The following is a 20,919-nucleotide window of genomic DNA, read 5'->3' on the forward strand; positions in this document are numbered from 1 at the left end:
ATGCAGTTGTAGAGCCTGTGACCACGGCGACTTTGTTGATGGGGTTGGTGTTACCCCTGGCTCCCCTGCTGATGCTCCTCATGGACAGCGAGGCCTTAGAGGGCAGGAGGCCTCTCCAAGCTCGGGTCAGGGGCCTAAACATACTGGTTTCTGTTGGGTCTTTCTCTTGGTGAGCTTGGTCTAGAGAGGTTTCTAGAAAGTTAATCAGTTGCAGGCAGCAGCACCTCTGCTTAAGGAGCTGATGCAACACCTCCCTGGTTGGGCTAGATCCCGGGCGGTCTGGGGATCACCCTGGGAAGCTCAGCCTAGAGCCTGTTCTTCTAGTCCTTCTCATGGTTTTCTGAACACAGACTTTCCCATATGAAATCTTTTCTGTTTACACTAACTGGAGTGGTTTCTGCTGTTTAGAAGCAAATCCTAACCTATTCTCACACAGGTTCAAAAATTATTTATTCATCGAGACCCTTAGGATAATGAACATGTACTATACAGGTTTGCTGCCTGAAGACCAAACAAATTGAGGTGTGAAAGGGCTTTGTAAACTGCCTAAATATAAGCAGTTCTGTAGCTTCTTATAAGGGTTGATGTGCGTTTCATCATCCTATCCTTGAGAGACCCCTGGCCTGAACCTCTGGATGCAGCTCACCCTGCTTGCAGTGCTTTGGCCTGCCTGCTTTCCCTCCCCCGGCCTCTTCTCTGTTTTCAGTGCATCAAGGGGATCCCTTCTGATGTATTATCTCCTCCATGTGACCTAGTGGTCCTGTGCTTACTCCCCTTCTAGCATTTATGGGACTGACTCTAACGGACTGTGCTGCATTTATCACATTTAACAGGGTGCCCACCACCTGGTACTTGCTTAACAGATATTTGTTAAAGGAATGAAAAAAAAATGAATGAATTGAGATTTGGCTGCAGTGAGCTAGTGAGGTTGTAGGGACCCCTTTAGACCCCTGGGTTAAATTTCTTAGTCACACTCTTCCCCTGTGCTGTCCGGCTGTGTCTGCAAACATTTACTTTCAAGAAGCCATTCTTGGTTTTTAAGTGCTCAGGCTTTGAATGGCATCAGGCCTTGTGTGCACAGCGAACTTGTGTTTTCCTGATGTTTAGGATTCTGACCCTCTGCTCAAATCTCCACAAATCTATAGTTCTGAACTGATTTACATAAAACCAATTCCCTTATTTAAGCACTTAAACTTTAGTAAATCTTAGGCAAATATCAAAGCAGGTAGTGCTTTTGAAGCAAACTATATACACAAAAATTCATAATCTTTTATCTCAGAAACTTAGCTCCTATGGTTCCTATTCATTTATTATGGTTCCTTACCTCCCCTGTAGCCAGGGATTCAAAATAGAAGGGTTTCCTCATCCTCCTACTTAACTTTTTGTCAGTGTCACTCCAGGCAGTTTATTCTTAAATCTCTGGGGCTTCATCTCGTCCAAGAACAGAATCCCTCGATTTCCGTTCCCCAAACCGTTTCTCAGTCTTTTTGACAAGGAAGAATCTACCTGGGGAAATCAAAAAGCTAAGCATTTCTTCCCTCACCCCTCTGCCTGTTTCCTTCACATCTTCCTTTATTTTGGAAAAAAAGATACAGAATCTAGGAGTGTACTAGTTTCCTCATTTTTTTTCAACAAAAATTTAATGGGAACCTGCTATGTACTGAGTGCGTGGAATACAAAGACGCCTCTATCATAGTTTTACCTTTGGTACTCAAAGTGAACTTGTGCAACACAGATTGGGGCTTGAACCCGTGGCCTTCTAATTGAGATCACTCACCTGGTCTCAGGACTTAGTGAAGCTCAGATTCTTGATGTCATGACATAGAATTCAGTAGGAAACAAAATGATGAAGAAGTGAATTTATTTAGAGAGAAACATACTCCACGGACAGAGCGTGGGCCATCTCGGAAGGCAAGCGCAGCACCGTGGTATGGGGTTGTCAGATTTTATGTGCGTGTTTTGTCGCGCAGCTGTGTCCAACTGCTTGCAACTCCACAGTCTGGAGTGGATAATTTCACAGGCTAATGAGTGGGAGGAGTATTCTAGCTATTTTGGGAAAGGGGTGGGCATTTCCAGGAATTGGGCCATGGCGGCCCACTTTCTGACCTTTATGATTGGCCTTGGAACTGCCATGGAGCCTGGGAGTGTGTCATTTAGCTGATGTGTTAAAGTGAGCATAGTCTGAGGCTCAAGGGCTAGTAGAAGTAGACTCATCTGCCATCTTGGACCTATTTGGTTCTAATCAGTTTATGTTGTGTCCTCAGGCTATGTCACTCTTTTAAAGGTTGTGAAAGAAGGAAAGATAGCACTAAGTCGTGTCCGACTCTTGCGATCCATGAACTGTAGCATGCCAGGCCCCTCTGTCCATAGGATTCTCTGTCCATAGGATTCTCCAGGCAATAATACTGGAGTGGGTTGCCATTTCCTTCTCCAGGGGAACTTCCCAACTCAGGAACTGAACCGCAGGTTTCCCATATTGCAGGCAGATGCTTTACCAACTGAGCTATGCAGGAAGCCCCTAAAAGGTTATGCCCTGCCCTCTTCCCCCCTGCTTCAAAAGTTCTCATACTCTGAACTGGGTCTGCAGACAAAAAAATGGTTATTATCCATAGTGTTAGGAGGTAAATATGATGAACACAGTTTCCAAACATTGAGGTTGCAGTGGTTAGGTAAAATATATTGGGAAAAGTAATACCAGAGTGGACTCAGGAAAAGGAGCTTTTCTTATTGTGATTTTTACTTTAAAAGATGCATGCTTTTTAAAAAAGGGGTAAATGTTCACTGTAAAATTAAAAAATATATATTTGAGAAAATTCATGAGAAAATTCAGGGAAAAGTTGTGAAAGGCTTCATAGTGAATCTGACTTTGAAATGGACTGATGTCTTCCATGGTAAGCCAGGCTTTGTCTAGCACACTCTTCAGGTAATCAGATCTTTGGGGTCACTGCACCTTTCATTGCCTTTGAGTTATTTACAACTGATAGCAATGCAAATGATGCCTATCCATCATTTATATCCTATGCAAATAAATGTTGTCTGGAGGAGATTCAATTGGTTTCCTTCCCTCCACTGTGGAAGAAATCAGCTTTGCATCTATTAAGCAAATTTATTTTAGTTTTCCTTATGGTCTCCCTCTATATGTGGTTCTTTGAATTCACTTTTGAATCAGTTATAATATCTTAGTGGTTCCCTTCATGAATTATTGAGTTAAGTAAAAATTTTGGTACTTGTTTATTTTATATTTGTATGACAGTATGACTTTGCCTTATAAAAAATTATCCTTCAACAGAAGAAAGTAAAAATTTGATATCAAGTTAAATATTGTTGTTTTTTTTTTAACAATTCCCTTAGCTACCTCTCTGCATATGCATTCTCATATAAAATCCATGTATTCAATTTTGCAGAAAGGGATCACAGTACAGATGGCTTTTCCCTTTCTCCATCCTTCCCACCTTTTCCCCTCTTCTTTTGTTTTTCCTTTCCTCCCTTCCTTCTTTCTTCTTTTTCCTTCCTTCCTTCCTCTCTCTCTCTCTTTCTTATATTTACTTATTTGTGATGTGGGCCTTTTTTAAAAAATTATTCACTTATTTTTGGCTGTGCTCGGTCTTTTGTTGTTGCACCAGCTTTTCTCTAGTTGTGGAGAGCGAGGGCTAGTCTCTAGTTTTGGTAAGAAGTGTATACTTCTTTTGTGGAGGCTTCTTGCCGTGGAGCACGGGCTCTGGGCACTCAGGCTTTCAGTAGTTGCAGCACGTGGGCTCAGTAGTTGTGGCTCCCAGGCTCCAGAGCACAGGTTCAACAGTTGTGGTGCATGGGCTTAGTTGTTCCATGGCATGTGGAATTTCCCCAGATCAGTGATCAAACCCATGTCTCCTGCATTGGCAGGTGGATTCTTGACCATGGAGCTACCAGGGAAGCCCTGATGTGGACCATTTTTTAAGTCTTTATTGAGTTTGTTACAATATTGTTGCAGGAAGGGGGACCCCTTCCAGGACCTGAAACTGGGCTCTTGTCTAACACTCGGAAATGAATTGTCCAAGGAGACACATGCTCACAAACCAAGAAATTTTATTGGGAAAGGGCACCCAGGTGGAGAGCAGTAGGGTAAGGGAACCCAGGAGAACTGCTCTGCCGCGTGGCTTGAAGTCTCGGGTTTTATGGTGATGGGATTAGTTTCCGGGTGGTCTTTGGCCAATCATTCTAATTCAGAGTCTTTCCTGGTGGTGCACGCATTGCTCAGCCAAGATGGATGCTAGAGAGAGGGATTCTGGGAAGTGGACAGACACGTGGTGTTTCCTTTCGACCTTTCCCTAACTCTTCCGGTTGGTGGTGGCTTATTAGTTCTGTATTCCTTATCAGGATCTCCTGTCATAAAACAACTCATGCAAATGGTTACTATGGTGCCTGGCCAGGGTGGGCAGTTTCAATCAGTCTGCTTCCCCTAACAATATTGCTTCTGCTTTACATTTTAGTTTTTTGGCCATGAGGCATGTGGGATCTTAGTTCCCTGGCCAGGGATTGAACCTGTATACCCTGCATTGGAAGGCAGATTCTTAACCACGGGACTACCAAGGAAGTCCCTCCTTAGCTGATTCTTAAAGGATGAATGAAATAAGGAGTTTAGGAATATGAGAGAGCACACCAAGTGCAAGGAAGGTGGCAAGGAGAAAAAGCATAGTGGGAGAAACTACAGAGAGTTCGGTATTCCTGGAACATCCAGTGTGAAGTGGGGATGGGCTGGAGATGAGGCTAGGGAATTACTTAAGGGCCAGATGGTGGCACTTATTGAATGCTGAGATAGAGAGCCTGGGCTTTATCTAGAGGACAGAGGGGAGATATTGAAATTTAATAAGGAAGGTGAAAGGGTCGGATATTGACATGGTTAGATTTTTGCCTTCTAGAGACAATTTCTCTGTGTGTGTGTGTGTGTGTGTGTGTGCTTATGCACAGTTTGATCTGGCAGCTAAGAGATTACTGTAGCAGGAGATACGAAGGTCCTAAATCAATTGAATACTGTCAGGAAATAGATGACAGAATCAAACTGGATAAATTAAAGAGAGTTTTCATGAAGGGACTATTTTCAGAGGTACGGTATAGGAAAGGTGCAGGGATTGTGTGGTACCTGGAGTCAGCAACAGGGGAGTCAGCAACAGCTACCATCCAGGCCTGAAGGGACAAGAAGAGGAAGTTATTCAGTCAGTCAGTTGTGTCTGACACTTTGCGACCCCATGGACTGCAGCATGCCAGGCTTCCTTTCCATCACCAACTCCTGGAGCTTGCTCAAACTCACGTCCATTCCGTTGGTGATGCCATACAATAATCTCATCCTCTATAATCCCCTTCTCTTCTTGCCTTCAATCTTTCTCACCATCATGGTCTTTTCTAATGAGTCAGCTCTTCGGATCCAGGTGACCAAAGTATTGGAACTTCAACTTCAGCATCAGTCCTTCCAATGAATATTCAGGACTGATTTCTTTTAGGATCGACTGGTTTGATCTCCTTGCAGCCCAAGGGCCTCTCAAGAGTCTTCTCTAACATCACATTTATTTTTAAAATTTTTCATATGAATTTATTATTTTAATTGGAGGCTAATTACTTTACAATACTGTAGTGGTTTTGCCATACATTGATATGAATCTGCCACGGGTATACATGTGTTCCCCATCCTGAACCCCCCTCCCACCTCCCTCCCCATCTCATCCCCTGGGTCATCCCAGTGCACCAGCCCCGAGCACCCTGTCTTGTGCGTCGAACCTAGATTGGCGATTCATTTCACACATGATAATATGCATGTTTCAATGCCATTCTCCCAAATCATCCCACCCTCGCCCTCTCCCACAGAGTCCAAAAGACTGTTCTATACATCAGTGTCTCTTTTGCTGTCTCGCATATAGGGTTATCATTACCATCTTTCTAAATTCCATATATATATGTTAGTATACTGTACTGGTATTTTTCTTTCTGGCTTACTTCACTCTGTATAATAGGCTCCAGTTTCATCCACCTCATCAGAACTGATTCAAATGTATTCTTTTTAATGGCTGAGTAATATTCCATTGTGTATATATACCACAGCTTTCTTATCCATTCGTCTTCTGATGAGCATCTAGGTTGCTTCCATGTCCTGGCTATTATAAACAGTGCTGTGATGAACATTGGGGTACACATGTCTCTTTCAATTCTGGTTTCCTCAGTGTGTATGCTCAGAAGTGGGATTGCTGGATCATAAGGCAGTTCTATTTCTAGTTTTTTAAGGAATCTCCACAGTGTTCTCCATAGTGGCTATACTAGTTTGCATTCCTACCAACAGTGTAAGAGGGTTCCCTTTTCTCCACACCCTCTCCAGCATTTATTGCTTGTAGACTCTTGGATGGCAGCCATTCTGACTGGTGTGAAATGGTACCTCACTGTGATTTTGATTTGCATTTCTCTGATAATGAGTGATAAGATCACATTTTGAAAGCATCAGTTCTTCGGCACTCAGCCTTCTTTATGGTCCAAATCTCACATCCATACGTGACTACTGGAAAAACCATAGCTTTGACTACACAGACCTTTGTTGGTAAAGTTGTGTCTCTGTTTCTTAATACACTGTCTAGGTTTGTCATAGCTTTTCTTCCAAGGAGCAAGCATCTTTAAGTGGGTTACCCCAACAAAGAGAGCTAGAGGGCTGCACATCAGGAGCTGTGACTTCAGGTCAAGTGTTTTGGCAAGATTCAGGCACCCCTGCAGGAGGGAGCCAAAACAGTGATTCAAGATTTCGTTTTCTGAATCTACAACTTCATTCCTTTCCCTTCTCTGACCTACTATTATCAATACTATTACCATCTATGGTGCCCTCCATTGTCAGAACCCTTTGGGAAGCCAGGTGTAGTCTATATAGGTCAGGTATAGACAGCCTCCAAGAACACAAAACAGAGTAGAGACCAGGAAGGCATAATTCTGAAGGGGCAAGTACAAGATAGTGTTGGGGAGGAAAAAAATTTCTCCTACCTATTGGCTGGTGTATTCATTAAACTGACATAAGACAGATTTTTTTTTTACTTGTATAAGGCCATTTATATAATGTCTTCAGCCACACAAAGCAACAGCTAACATTTATCAAATATTTACTATAAGGCTAATATTATTCTAATACATTATATGAGTCAAGTCAATCCACAGAATAATCTGAAGATAGGTGCTTTATTATCCCCATACACAGATCAGTTCAGTTCAGTCACTCAGTCGTGCCCGACTCTTTGCGACCCCATGAACCGCAGCACGCCAGGCTTCCCTGTCCATCACCAACTCCCGGAGTTCACTCAAACTCACGTCCATCGAGTCGGTGATGCCATCCAGCCATCTCATTCTCTCTCCTCCCCTTCTCCTCCTGCCCCCAATCCCTCCCAGCATCAGGGTCTTTTCCAATGAGTCAACTCTTCGCATGAAGTGGCCAAAGTACTGGAGTTTCAGCTTTAGCATCAGTCCTTCCAGAGAACACCCAGGACTGATCTCCTTTAGGATGGATTGGTTGGATCTCCTTGCAGTCCAAGGGACTTTTAAGAGTCTTCTCCAACACCACAGTTCAAAAGCATCAATTCTCCGGTGCTCAGCTATCTTCACAGTCCAACTCTCACATCCATACATGACCACTGGAAAAACCATAGCCTTGACTAGACTGACCTTTGTTGGCAAAGTAATGTCTCTGCTTTTCAATATGCTATCTAGGTTGGTCATAACTTTCCTTCCAAGGAGTAAGCGTCTTTTAATTTCATGGCTGCAATCACCATCTGCAGTGATTTTGGAGCCCAGAAAAATAAAGTCTGACACTGTTTCCACTGTTTCCCCATCTATTTCCCATGAAGTGGTGGGACCAGATGCCATGATCTTCGTTTTCTGAATGTTGAGCTTTAAGCCAACTTTTTCACTCTCCTCTTTCACTTTCATCAAGAGGCTTTTGAGTTCCTCTTCACTTTCTGCCATAAGGGTGGTGTCATCTACATATCTGAGGTTATTGAGATTTCTCCCGGAAATCTTGATTCCAGCTTGTGCTTCTTCCAGCCCAGCGTTTCTCATGATGTACTCTGCATAGAAGTTAAATAAGCAGGGTGACAGTATACAGCCTTGACGTACTCCTTTTCCTATTTGGAACCAGTCTGTTGTTCCATGTCCAGTTCTAACTGCTGCTTCCTGAGCTGCATACAGGTTTCTCAAGAGGCAGGTCAGGTGGTCTGGTATTCCCATCTGTTTCAGAATTTTCCACAGTTTATTGTGATCCACACAGTCAAAGGCTTTGGCATAGTCAATAAAGCAGAAATAGATGTTTTTCTGGAATTCTCTTGCTTTTTCCATGATCCAGCAGATGTTGGCAATTTGATCTCTGGTCCCTCTGCCTTTTCTAAAACCAACTTGAACATCTGGAAGTTCTCAGTTCACATGTTGCTGAAGCCTGGCTTGGAGAACTTTGAGCATTACTTTACTAGTGTGTGAGATGAGTGCAATTGTGCAGTAGTTTGAGCATTCTTTGGTATTGCCTTTCTTTGGGATTGGCATGAAAACTGACCTTTTCCTGTCCTGTGGCCACTGCTGAGATTTCCAAATTTGCTGCCATATTGAGTGCAGCACTTTCACAGCATCATCTTTCAGGATTTGAAATAGCTCAACTGGAATTCCATCACCTCCACTAGCTTTGTTCATAGTGATGCTTTCTAAGGCCCACTTGACTTCACCTAGAGCCAGGATACCTGGCTCTAGGTAAGTGATCACACCATCATGATTATCTGGGTCATGAAGCTCTTTTTTGTATAGTTCTTCTGTGTATTTTTTGCCACCTGTTCTTAATATATTCTGCTTCTGTTAGGTCCATACCATTTCTGTCCTTTATCGAGCCCATCTTTGCATGAAATATTCCCTTGGTATCTCTAATTTTCTTGAAGAGATCTCTAGTCTTTCCTATTCTGTTGTTTTCCTCTATTTCTTTGCATTGATCGCTGAGGAAGGCTTTCTTATCTCTCCTTGCTATTCTTTGGAACTCTGCATTCAGATGCTTATATCTTTCCTTTTCTCCTTTGCTTTTTGCTTCTCTTCTTTTCACAGCTATTTGTAAGGCCTCCTCAGACAGCCATTTTGCTTTTTTGCATTTCTTTTCCATGAGGATGGTCTTGATCCCTGTCTCCTGTACAATGTCATGAACCTCTGTCCATAGTTCATCAGGCACTCTGTCTATCAGATTTAGTCCCTTAAATCTATTTCTCACTTCCACTGTATAAGCATAAGGGATTTGATTTAGGTCATATCTGAATGGTCTAGTGGTTTTCCCTACTTTCTTCAATTTAAGTCTGAATTTAGCAATAAGGAGTTCATGATCTGAGCCACAGTTAGCTCCTGGTCTTGTTTTTGCTGACTGTATAGAGCTTCTCCATCTTTGGCTGTAAAGAATATGATCAATCTGATTTCGGTGTTGACCATCTGGTGATGTCCATGTGTAGAGTCTTCTCTTGTGTTCTTGGAAGAGGGTGATTGCTATGACCAGTGCGTTCTCTTGGAAAAACTCTATTAGCCTTTGCCCTACTTCATTCCGTACTCCAAGGCCAAATTTGCCTGTTACTCCAGGTGTTTCTTGACTTCCTACTTTTGCATTCCAGTCACTTTCACTTCACTATAATGAAAAGGACATCTTTTTTGAGTATTAGTTCTAAAAGGTCTTGTACGTCTTCATCAGATCAGATCAGATCAGATCAGTCGCTCAGTCATGTCCGACTCTTTGCAACCCCATGAATCGCAGCACGCCAGGCCTCCCTGTCCATCACCAACTCCCAGGATTCACTCAGACTCACGTCCATCAAGTCAGTGATGCCATCCAGCCATCTCATCCTCTGTCATCCCCTTCTTCTCCTGCTCCCAATCCCTCCCAGCATCAGGGTCTTTGCCAATGAGTCAACTCTTCGCATGAGGTGGCCAAAGTACTGGAGTTTCAGCTTTAGCATCATTCCTTCCAAAGAAATCCCAGGGCTGATCTCCTTCAGAATGGACTGGTTGGATCTCCTTGCAGTCCAAGGGACTCTCAAGAGTCTTCTCCAACACCACAGTTCAAAAGCATCAATTCTTCGGCGCTCAGCCTTCTTCACAGTCCAACTCTCACATCCATACATGACCACTGGAAAAACCATAGCCTTGACTAGACGGACCTTTGTTGACAAAGCAATGTCTCTGCTTTTGAATATGCTATCTAGGTTGGTCTTAACTTTCATTCCAAGGAGTAAGCGTCTTTTAATTTCATGGCTGCTGTCACCATCTGTAGTGATTTTGGAGCCCAGAAAAATAAAGTCTGACACTGTTTCCACTGTTTCCCCATCTATTTCCCATGAAGTGATGGGGCCAGATGCCATGATCTTCGTTTTCTGAATGTTGAGCTTTAAGCCAACTTTTTCACTCTCCTCTTTCACTTTCATCAAGAGGCTTTTTAGTTCCTCTTCACTTTCTGCCATAAGGGTGGTGTCATCTGCATATCTGAGGTTATTGACATTTCTCCTGGCAATCTTGATTCCAGCTTGTGCTTCTTCCAGTCCAGCGTTTCTCATGATGTACTCTGCATATAGGTTAAATAAACAGGGTGACAATATACAGCCCTGATGTACTCCTTTTCCTATTTGGAACCAGTCTGTTGTTCCATGTCCAGTTCTAACTGTTGCTTCCTGACCTGCATACAGGTTTCTCAAGAGGCAGGTCAGGTGGTCTGGTATTCCTATTTCTTTCAGAATTTTCCACAGTTTATTGTGATCCACACAGTCAAAGGCTTTGGCATAGTCAATAAAGCAGAAATAGATGTTTTTCTGGAACTCTCTTGCTTTTTCCATGATCCAGTGGATGTTGGCAATTTGATCTCTGGTTCCTCTGCTTTTCTAAAACCAGCTTGAACATCAGGAAGTTCACAGTTCACATATTGCTGAAGCCTGGCTTGGAGAATTTTGAGCATTACTTTACTAGCGTGTGAGATGAGTGCAATTGTGCAGTAGACCATTCAACTTCAGCTTCTTCAGTGTTACTGGTTGGGGCATAGGCTTGGATCACCATGATATTGAATGGTTTGCCTTGGAAACGAACAGAGATCATTCTGTTGTTTTTGAGATTACATCCAAGTACTGCATTTCGGACTCTTGTTGACCATGATGGCTACTCCATTTCTTCTAAGGGATTCCTGCCCACAGTAGTAGATATAATGGTCACCTGAGTTAAATTCACCCATTCCAGTTCATTTTAGTTCGGTGATTCCTAGAATGTCGACCTTCACTCTTGCCATCTCCTGTTTGACCACTTCCAATTTGCCTTGATTCATGGACCTGACATTCCAGGTTCCTATGCAATATTGCTCTTTACAGCATTGGATCTTGCTTCTATCACCAGTTGCATCCACAACTGGGTATTGTTTTTGCTTTGGCTCCATCCCTTCATTCTTTCTAGAGTTATTTCTCCACTGATCTCCAGTAGCATATTGGGCACCTACCAACCTGGGGATTTCCCCTTTCAGTATCCTATCTTTTTGCCTTTTCATACTGTTCATGGGGTTCTCAAGGCAAGAATACTGAAGTGGTTTGCCATTCCCTTCTCCAGTGGACCACATTCTGTCAGACCTCTCCACCATGACCCATCCATCTTGGGTGGCCCCACACGGCATGGCTTAGTATCCCCATATTACACATGGGCAAAATGAGGCAAAGAGAGGTTAAAGAACTTTCCCAAGGTGACCCAGCTAGTAAGAGTCAGACCTGGAATTTGAATCTAGGCCATCTGGCTCCAAAGACACACATATGCCCTCTCTATTGACATAAGACAGATTAGCAGGAGAAAAACAAATGTAACTTCATACTTGTGGGAACCTCACATAGACATAAGAGGGTCACAGACAGTCAGGTAATTGAGGCTTGTATGTCATTCTGAGCTAAGGAGAGAAGGTAGGGGTCTGGGCTTCAAAGTGAAGGAAGGTAATTCATAGGAAGATGGGAAGAGCAAATGTTTGGTAAATAAATTATTGCCCTGCCATGAAGAGACAATGGGGACACAGAGAGGACTTTGAAGCTCCCTGCCAGCTTCCCATATCTTTGGCCCATATTCTTTGTGGTTATCTTTGGTGATAGTTCTCTTCCTAGGCTAGGCCCTCTATCTAAGTTGTTTTAGGCATCGAAGGTAGAGGTATTATAAAAAGGTCTTCCTGAGTCTTTTAGGCTTTTATTGATTTCAAGTCAAAATAATCCAAATGACAAAGTGGCATGTTTTGAGGAAGCTTGTTCTGAACCTCTTCAATATCTAGCCAATCCAATTCTTGAAAACATTAGTTTCAACACCGACTTTTTTTTGTATCAATATTATCTTTGCTTTGTTCCTGTATAACTCCCCATCCCACCCCCCATATGTGTTCCTTGATGAGAGCTGAGGTGTGGAAAGGTCCTTAAATGAAAATTATCCACACACCCACTGCCCACCCCCATTCTATCTAAATTCACAACAGACCAACACAAGCTGAAACATTTAATTTTAATACCAGGCTATACTCTTAACAAAATTAAATGTAAACTAGAGAAAGATAAGAAACCCTAAGGCATTTAAATATTAAATGAAGCATCCCAGAAACCGATATTCAGAATGTTTTTCTTGGCAACTGGGAACTTTTTTCATTCTGAGTCATAGCAGAATAATGTGACTTTCTTCCTTTTTAAAGTTTGGCTAATGGGAAGGGGAGGTAGAAAAGGAGATTTTGCATAACTTTGAACACAGGTGCATTCTCAGGAAGATCATTTTTCAAAAAGACCACAGATAGAAGTTGAAGATCTGCAGATTGATTTCCCTTTTAAAAAGCAAATTTACTGAAGTATATTTTACCTATAAAAATTAAGTATACAGTGACATTGCAACAATCTCATTAAGACAGTCTTAGAACATTTTCATCACTCCAATAAGAACCTTCCAGTCCTTTATAGTTAATCCCCATTTTCACCCCCAGCCCCAGGCAACCACTGATCTACTTTCTGCCTCTATTAATTTTATATATATTTCCCTTTTCTGAACTTTCATGAAAGTGAAAGTTGCTCAGTTGTGTCTGACTCTTTGTGACCCCATGGACTATACAATACATCGAATTCTCCAGGCCAGAACACTGGAGTGGGTAGCCATTTCCTTCTCCAGAGGATCTTCCCAACCCAGGGATTGAATCCAGGTCTCCTGCATTGCAGGCAGATGAGCCACCAGGGAAGCTCTAAACTTTCATATAAATGAGGAAATCAATTTCTTGAAAATATGTATGCCTACTTGGAAAGTCTTTGCTCAGGTTGTTCTATAGCATTCTCTGGCCAAGTGGGTGGGACACTTGGTAACATGGGGAAGAATATATATCTGTATAAAACATTCTGTTTACACATATTCTTCTTACCTTGGTGGTGAGCCCCAGGTGCTTTGCTTGATGCCTGGAGAGAATCTCAGTGACACTGACAGCTGTCAGGTGTGCAGGACCTCAGGGTCTGGGCAGCTGGCCACTCCTCTCTGTGCTTTAGCTCAGGCCATGCCTTTCTCCTCCTCCCAGGACACACCCAACAGATCGCCATGCTCTCTTTCCAGCCATCACTTTGTTGAGTCGTCAAAGCCCCATACCAGGTATTTAAAGACACCAAATCATATTGTGTCCATCAGACTAGGCCTCTTAAACACCTTTGTTACCATCACAGTGCACAGTGACCTCTGTGAATTTCTACAGCACTGTACTCATTTGCTTCCAAAACCACTGTTCCTTTTCTTGTATTTTGTGTTAACCACTGTTCATTCAGTCGTCCAAGTCAGAAACCTCAGAATCAGCCATGATTCTTCCTCTCACTTCTTCCACATCCAACTGTCACCAAGTCCTGCCAAAATTATATCTGCTCTGTGTAAGCTGACCTCCTCCTCATCCCACTGTTACTTTATCTTACTTGAGGTGGTCATGTATCTTGCCTGGAGTAGAGTTGTAGCTTCTTTTCTGCTGTTGCTTCCAAACTAAGCTGAGGTGATCTTTCCAAGATGAAAATCTGATCAAGTCCATCTCATTGCTAAAATTCAACAATGGCTCTCCAACAACTTTTTTCTTTTTTCAAATTTTATTGAACTACAGTTGATTTATAACATGTTAATTTCTGCTGTACAGCAAAGTGATTCAGACACATACATACATATTATTCTTTTTCAATATTCTTTTCCATTATGGTTTATCACAGAAAATTGAATATACTTCCCTGTGCCATTCAGTTGTTGTTGCTTAGTCACTAAGTTGTGTCCAACTCTTGAGACCCCATGGACTGTAACCTGCTCAGCTCATCTGTCCATGGGGTTCTCCTGGTGAGAATACTGGAGTGGGTTGCTATTTCCTTCTCCATCTCCACTGACTTTTATGATAGTTTAAATTCCTTGGCTTCTAAGGCTGGAATTTTGTTGATCTGTCCCTGGCCTGTTTCTCTTTGCCATCGCAAGCTCCTTTTACAAGAAACGTAACACTATCCCTGTATTTCTATACTTACACTCTCCTCCTCTGGATTGCTCCTACTCTTTGCTCCAGACTCAGCACAGGCATCATCTCCTCTGAAGGTGATTTGTCTGCAGGGAAGGCTTCTTAGATACACCTGTTTGGTGTTTCCAACCAAACCCTCTGTCTCAGCCCTGTGTTTTCTCCCACCCCTACTCAGGCTGATAGCATCTTAAGGGCAGAGTCAATATTTTATACCTCTCCAAGGTCAAGTTTGCATATTTAGTTCAAAGTTCTCTTTAAAAAATGACATTTCTCTGTCGATGCCTTGAGCCTCTTATGGCATCATGAGTCTTGTGTGTTGAGACCCAAAGAGTCAAAGCATAAGATTCAGCTGGAGGAATCAGATGTGTGGCCGAGCTGATGTTGTTTTCTATTACAATCAGCCTTTTTCTTCCAAGGAGAGTCCAATTGCCTTTTTTTTTTTAATGTGCTTACTGTGTATCAAACTCAGATTCATTAAGTATTTTCATCTTTATAAAAATCCATTGAGGTAGGTGATACCATCCCCATTTACACATAGGGAAACCGGGTCATAGAGAAGTTAAATCACTTGCCAAACCACATATCATCACTGTCCCTTAGTAATGGGATTTGTCTCCAAGCCCCATGCTCTTAACTTCTAAGGTACCTATTAATATATTTGTATAGCTCTGCGTGTGTGTGTGTGTGTGTGTTATTGGTTCAGTAATGGAATAGATCAAGTGTGAGCTTAAATACTTTTGATTTCTGACCCAACACATTTATGGACATAGGGGGGTATCTAAGTGTGGACTGAAGATGAAAACTGTGGAGCCTCTTTCCCCATCATGCTTTCATTTAGGCCTCCGTAAGCTCTTATTCTTTTCCTGGTGTCCATTCCTAATTCCTTGGAATAGGAATTATACCTGGAATAATTCTGTTCTTTTTCAAATATTGCATGTCTAAGTCTTATTAGCAAAGATTCTGCAACCAGTTTTAGAGTCAGACTTAAACATACAGAGACAATCCTTCTGTATCAGGCAGTTTCTTGCTAAAGTATGCCTAGTATAGTTTGCCTTTTCTGGCTATGAGTCCACATATGCTTGTTGTTGTTGTCATTGTTTTCGGGTTTCTTTGGCTGTCCAGAATGTGGGATCTTAATCCCCCAACCAGGGATTGAACCCGTGCCCCCTGCAGTGGAAGCGTGGAGCTCAAACCACTGGACCTCTGGGGAATTCTCCACCTATGCTTTTTTTTTTTTCAATTTATGTTCCAAATGTGATGGTTTCTTTTATTTTACTGTGATGCAAAACCAAAGATTGTACTACCGTACAGGGACCAATATATTACAAGGTCATGAAAAAGTGGTGTGGGACATGCAGAACATGATGGACAACTGGAGGGTCGGGTCATCTCCTCTGTAACATGACACTACACCGTCGCTGAGGAGCACATTGATAATAACCCTGAGGAGCTGAACTGAGACGTGGCATGAAAGTGATAGCTTCCGGGCATGCCTTCAATCACCTCCCTTAGGATGGACTCAGTACCTAAGCTTCAGTGTGGGAAGGATTACAATTCTTTGGAAGAATAAAAAGTTCACACTTTTGAATTTCACAGAAGAATTTTAAGGCCAAAACATAGAGGGTTCATTTCTCTTCACCTTCAGGGACAAAGCTGATGCTTTATTCAAAGCCACATTAAACTTCTAGTTCAAATCCCAGCCCAAACTTGTGCCCTCCTGCATTAAATTTCTTTCCATTGATTAGAGTTGACAGGATCAGTTTCACTCCTGGTCAAAGGGTCTGAGTGTAACCCAGTCCAATCAGGCTGGCATTGTTTCCTTTAGCACAGAGAGAAGTTCTACAGTCCAGCTTGTACTTAGCAGCAATGCCGAAGCGGGTGTTGTTACTGCTGGCTGTCCGTGCGAGGTTTATTGACATTTCAATCTTCTCATTCACCTTCTGGTAGATCGACCCTCCAAACTCAGCACCATCATTCACATGAGTGTGCAGCTGGAAGTCTGCGGCCTTGTAACCCAGGGTGAAATTATTCTGTGACAGTTTGCATTTGTCTGTGTCAAAACTCATCTGATAGCCAGCAAGCCAACCTTCAAAGGCCAACACAGCCCAGCCATAGATGGTTGGTCCAGAAAAATCTACATCAATATTACTGCCAAGACTGAAACAATCCGGTTTATAGGAGGCCTTCAATTTCCCACCCTTCTTTCCTGTGCTTGGTACAAATATGTTATCAAGAGTCAGTTTCAACCCTTCAGCCAACTTATTCTCCCAAGACATTTCTGTCCCAAGAGTATTGTCTGTGTTCCACTTCTGGATGAAGGTCAGTCCATAGTTACAGATTTGTATTTGGTCTCTAGGTTGCCTGATGCTTTCCCCGTATCAGTGTAAGCATGACCAGAAGTAAAGAATTTCATTCCACTACATGATTTGGTTCTCAGGTCTATTTTGACCATGCCAAATCCATATGCTTTGTTGAAGACATCTTTGGCAGCCTTTCTTGGGTCACAGTAAGTTGGTGTGTTACACATATCGCCAACTGGAGGGCCTGTCCACTCCGACAGGAGGGGTCTGTCTACTCTGCCAGGACACCACTGAAGCCCCACCTATGCTTTGGAGAGGAAAAGTGATTTATGTCTTTGACAGGTTATTGGCATTAGAACCTACTCTTGCAAGTATTTGTTTATCTTTTTGATTATTTTATTCAGAACAAATAATAATATGATTCAGGTCATGAAGGTATAACTCCGTGTTCCTGCCCCAAGAAAGAACCACTTTTCCCCATCTTCAGGCAGATATAGGAATATCAGATTCAATGATATGATATTGACTCCTAGGAATATCATATAAAATTATGTATAAATATATAATTATGTCTATACTTACACAGATAAACATAATATATATGTATATATACATGCATACACTGTAATTTTTTATTTAATAGTTCTCATCCCATTTGCTACATCTAACATTTTATTTTTCCTATAATTGCTTTATTTTCCATGGTTCTTGATGGGGCAATTTTTTCCTTCTGTTCTCTCTCTGCCACCAAATTTATCTTTAGCTTCACCTCTATGTCTCTGAACATATAATCAGCTAGGAACTCATGTAACTATATAACTTGGTATATTTATATAAATGTGCTTCACACTATATACCACTTTTTTCATGTTATAAGGTGTCCTGGAAATTTTTTGTGTCAGCATTTAGTATATTTACCTTATTTAATAGCAATTCTGTACTTTTTGACTGAGGAACTCATGAGAATATACAGAGATGAGCAGCCGTGTTTCAATCTTGCAGTAAAGCTGATGTCCAAGTGGGTATTGGTGCTCAGGTTGAACAAAAATCAGATTGTAATGGGACCTGCACTTGGCTGTCAGGGGAATTTTGCTCCTCAGAGCACTTAGCGCTTAGACAGTGAGCAAGCCAGAGGGCACGGGAACCTGTCACACTGACACACTGGTAGCAGGATCTCAGGGAGGCCATTCCCAATCTTTCTATCTGCAAGGAATGCTTGAAATATTTTTCAAGGGAAGGTCTCAAGTAATTCCGGCATAAACACTGTTACAGCAGAAGTGATGGTTCACTACTATGATAGTAAGTTACAGATATAATAATCCAATATTAATAGTCATGTTCTTTTGCGTAGAGAATGATGCTTCTTGTGGATCTGTTTACTATAGCCAATTTATTACCCTACTCTTTTTGTGTGATTTCCCCTCCCCACAAAGGATATTTACTCTATTACAAGTCAGTAGTGCACACATTTTCATTGGAAAAGACCCTGCTGCTGGGAAAGATTGAGGGCAAGAGAAGAAGGGGTTGACAGAGGATGAGATGGCTGGATGACATCATCGACACAATGGACATGAGTTTGAGCAAGCTGCAGGAGATGGTGAAGGATAGGGAAGCCTGGCGGGCTGCAGCCCATGGGGTCGAAAAGAGACAGACACGACTTAGCAACTGAACAAGTACACACAAGGAGACTTTGGTTTTCCCCTTTAAAAAAAAAAAATCCTACTTGATTAAAAAAAAAATCTTAGCCTGTCACGGTCTTTGTAGACTGGGACCTGGGCACTGGAGTCGATGAGAAGAAGGACACAGGGGACCCAAGTCTTGAGTGAAACAATGGTACTTTATCTGCAGAAACGCATGCTTATATATCTTCAATAAAATGATTACTCAGCCATTGAAAAGAATGAAATTCCACCAGTTGCAACAAAATGGATAGTCCTTTAAGTAAAAGGTCACTGAAGAGAATCACTGAAGGGAATCCAAGCAGGTGCTCTTTCCCATGATCTCAGTCCTGAGAACAGCGTGCAGTTCTGCTTGTTCCTGCTTTCCAGGAACTGATAAGAAAAAGAGAGTCCTTGAGAAACGGCACACAAAGGAAGAAAACATATTGGATCCCTTAAAGTTGAACGTCCCCTGACATTAGCCAAGTAGGTCTAAAAGTTTTATCATAGAGTCATACTGTAAGAAATACTAATGAGATATGGTACATGGTATTTAATATATGCAAGAGTAATTATCTATATTTAAAGCCAGAAAGGTTGTTTTTTTTTTTTTTTTGCCAATTTGTCTTGAATAGAATCAGGGAGCTAAAGATTAAGTAACCTTACTTGAAATTAATCTCTTTCTTTCCTTCTCATAAATTTTAAAAACTCTTAAGGCAAGCACAATACATTTCTGTTAATACCTGACTTAAACCAAAGTAGGGATTCAAATTTTAAAAGGTCAATTTGATAGATTTAACTTAAACAAGGGTAGTAAAATTATTTCAATTAATATTATTTATAATATAAAAAAATTTTACAATTTTAAATAGTAAAACAATTAATCACAAGCCAAAGCAATATGAATAAAAATACCCTAAGACACTATTTTATTAAGACTGAAAAATGTTCTCACTTACTGACATGATCAGGCTCAAATAAATTTTAGCAATTACGAACTTATTATGCACACACATAAATTTCTTCATCTCTTTTGTACACCTATATGTGCATATAATGGAGAAGGAAATGCAACCCACTCCACTATTCTTGCCTGGAGAATCCTGTGGACAGAGGAGCCTGGTTGGCTGCTGTCCATAGGGTTGCACAGAGTCGGGCACGACTGAAGCGACTTAACATGCATGCACTGGAGAAGGAAATGGCAACCCACTCCAGTATTCATGCCTGGAGAATTCCAGGGACGGTGGAGCATGGTGGGCTGCCGTCTATGGGGTCGCACAGAGTTGGACACGACTGTAGTGACTTAGCAGCAGCAGCATGTGCATTTAAATATTATTTTTGAAGCTAAAAAGAAAGAATACAGTCTATGTTTTTCATTTAAAACCTGTGCTTGCTTTTTCACTGCACAAATACTCAATTCTGGGTCAAACTTGTGATACGTGTACAGAGATTTCATTTTCTGTTTGTTTTCTGTTTCTGAGATGTTTCCTGTCCTTGTTCTTGATGCTCATTAAACAGAAGAAAGCTTGCTTGCACATTAAGAAGTTGAAAATTAAGCAGAATGTTCGTTGCTTTTCAATGAGTGGTAGGATACTCTTCTCTCACATAAATCCAGAACTTTCTAGGGCAGACTAGTGAATCTCATGTGATTTACTTCATTCAGTTCACAAAGTTCTTCCTCTTTCCTCAAAGTCAAGTTCTCAAGATATGCAGAAAATCCAGATTCAGACACACGATCCTTCACCCAGCTATATGCTTATTTGGAAAGGAAAGAAATACTGCAAATTTTGTACTTATGAAGACTGTTCTTCCTGGATATTTTCAGTAAGATTTGAGACTTGTTTGGGCTTCCCTGATGGCTCAGATGGTAAAGAATCTGCCTGGAATGCAGGAGACACAGATTTGATCCCTGGGTTGGGAAGATCCCCTGGAGAAGAGAATGGCTACCCACTCCTGTATTCTTGCCTGGAGAATTCCATGGACAGAAGAGCCTGGTGGGCTACAGTCCATGGGGTTGCAAAGAGTCGGACACAACTGAGTGACTAACACACTTGAGACTTGTTAGATGGTGAGCAATTTAACCACGAGTTTAAATTTAACCATTGTCCAAAAATGATGTCTGGTCTTTGCACCCAGATTCTGGGAGGTAATTTCTAAGCCCTGGAATGTTATGCCCAATGGAGTGTCTTTGTTTGCATGAGAGCCTTGGGCCAGTGGAATGGTAACATTGTGACCTTCTATGGAGGCTGGAAACTGAGATCAGACATGTTTCACTCAACCATGCCTACACGATGGGGTCCCAGTGAAGACTCTCCATGCTGCTGCTGCTGCTAAGTCGCTACAGTCATGTCCGACTCTGTGCGACCCCATAGATGGCAGCCCACCAGGCTCCCCCATTTCTGGGATTCTCCAGGCAAGAACACTGGAGTGGGTTGCCATTTCCTTCTCCAATGCA

At 41.9% G+C, this 20,919-nt stretch overlaps 2 long non-coding RNA genes and 1 pseudogene across 2 annotated transcripts in view; 2 read left to right on the top strand and 1 right to left on the bottom strand.

Annotated features, from left to right (window-relative positions):
* LOC139185207 (uncharacterized) overlaps window positions 1-20,919 on the top strand; it is a 145,430-nt gene that overhangs the window by 56,756 nt on the left and 67,755 nt on the right. The gene's annotated exons all lie outside the window — the stretch shown is intronic.
* Window positions 1-20,919, top strand: part of LOC139185206 (uncharacterized) — a 99,824-nt gene that overhangs the window by 24,689 nt on the left and 54,216 nt on the right. The window lies entirely within an intron of this gene.
* LOC109564460 (voltage-dependent anion-selective channel protein 3 pseudogene) lies at window positions 16,253-17,033 on the bottom strand (annotated as a pseudogene).

The sequence above is a fragment of the Bos indicus genome, chromosome 10 (genome assembly GCF_029378745.1).
Source record: "Bos indicus isolate NIAB-ARS_2022 breed Sahiwal x Tharparkar chromosome 10, NIAB-ARS_B.indTharparkar_mat_pri_1.0, whole genome shotgun sequence".
Taxonomy (NCBI): domain Eukaryota; kingdom Metazoa; phylum Chordata; class Mammalia; order Artiodactyla; family Bovidae; genus Bos; species Bos indicus.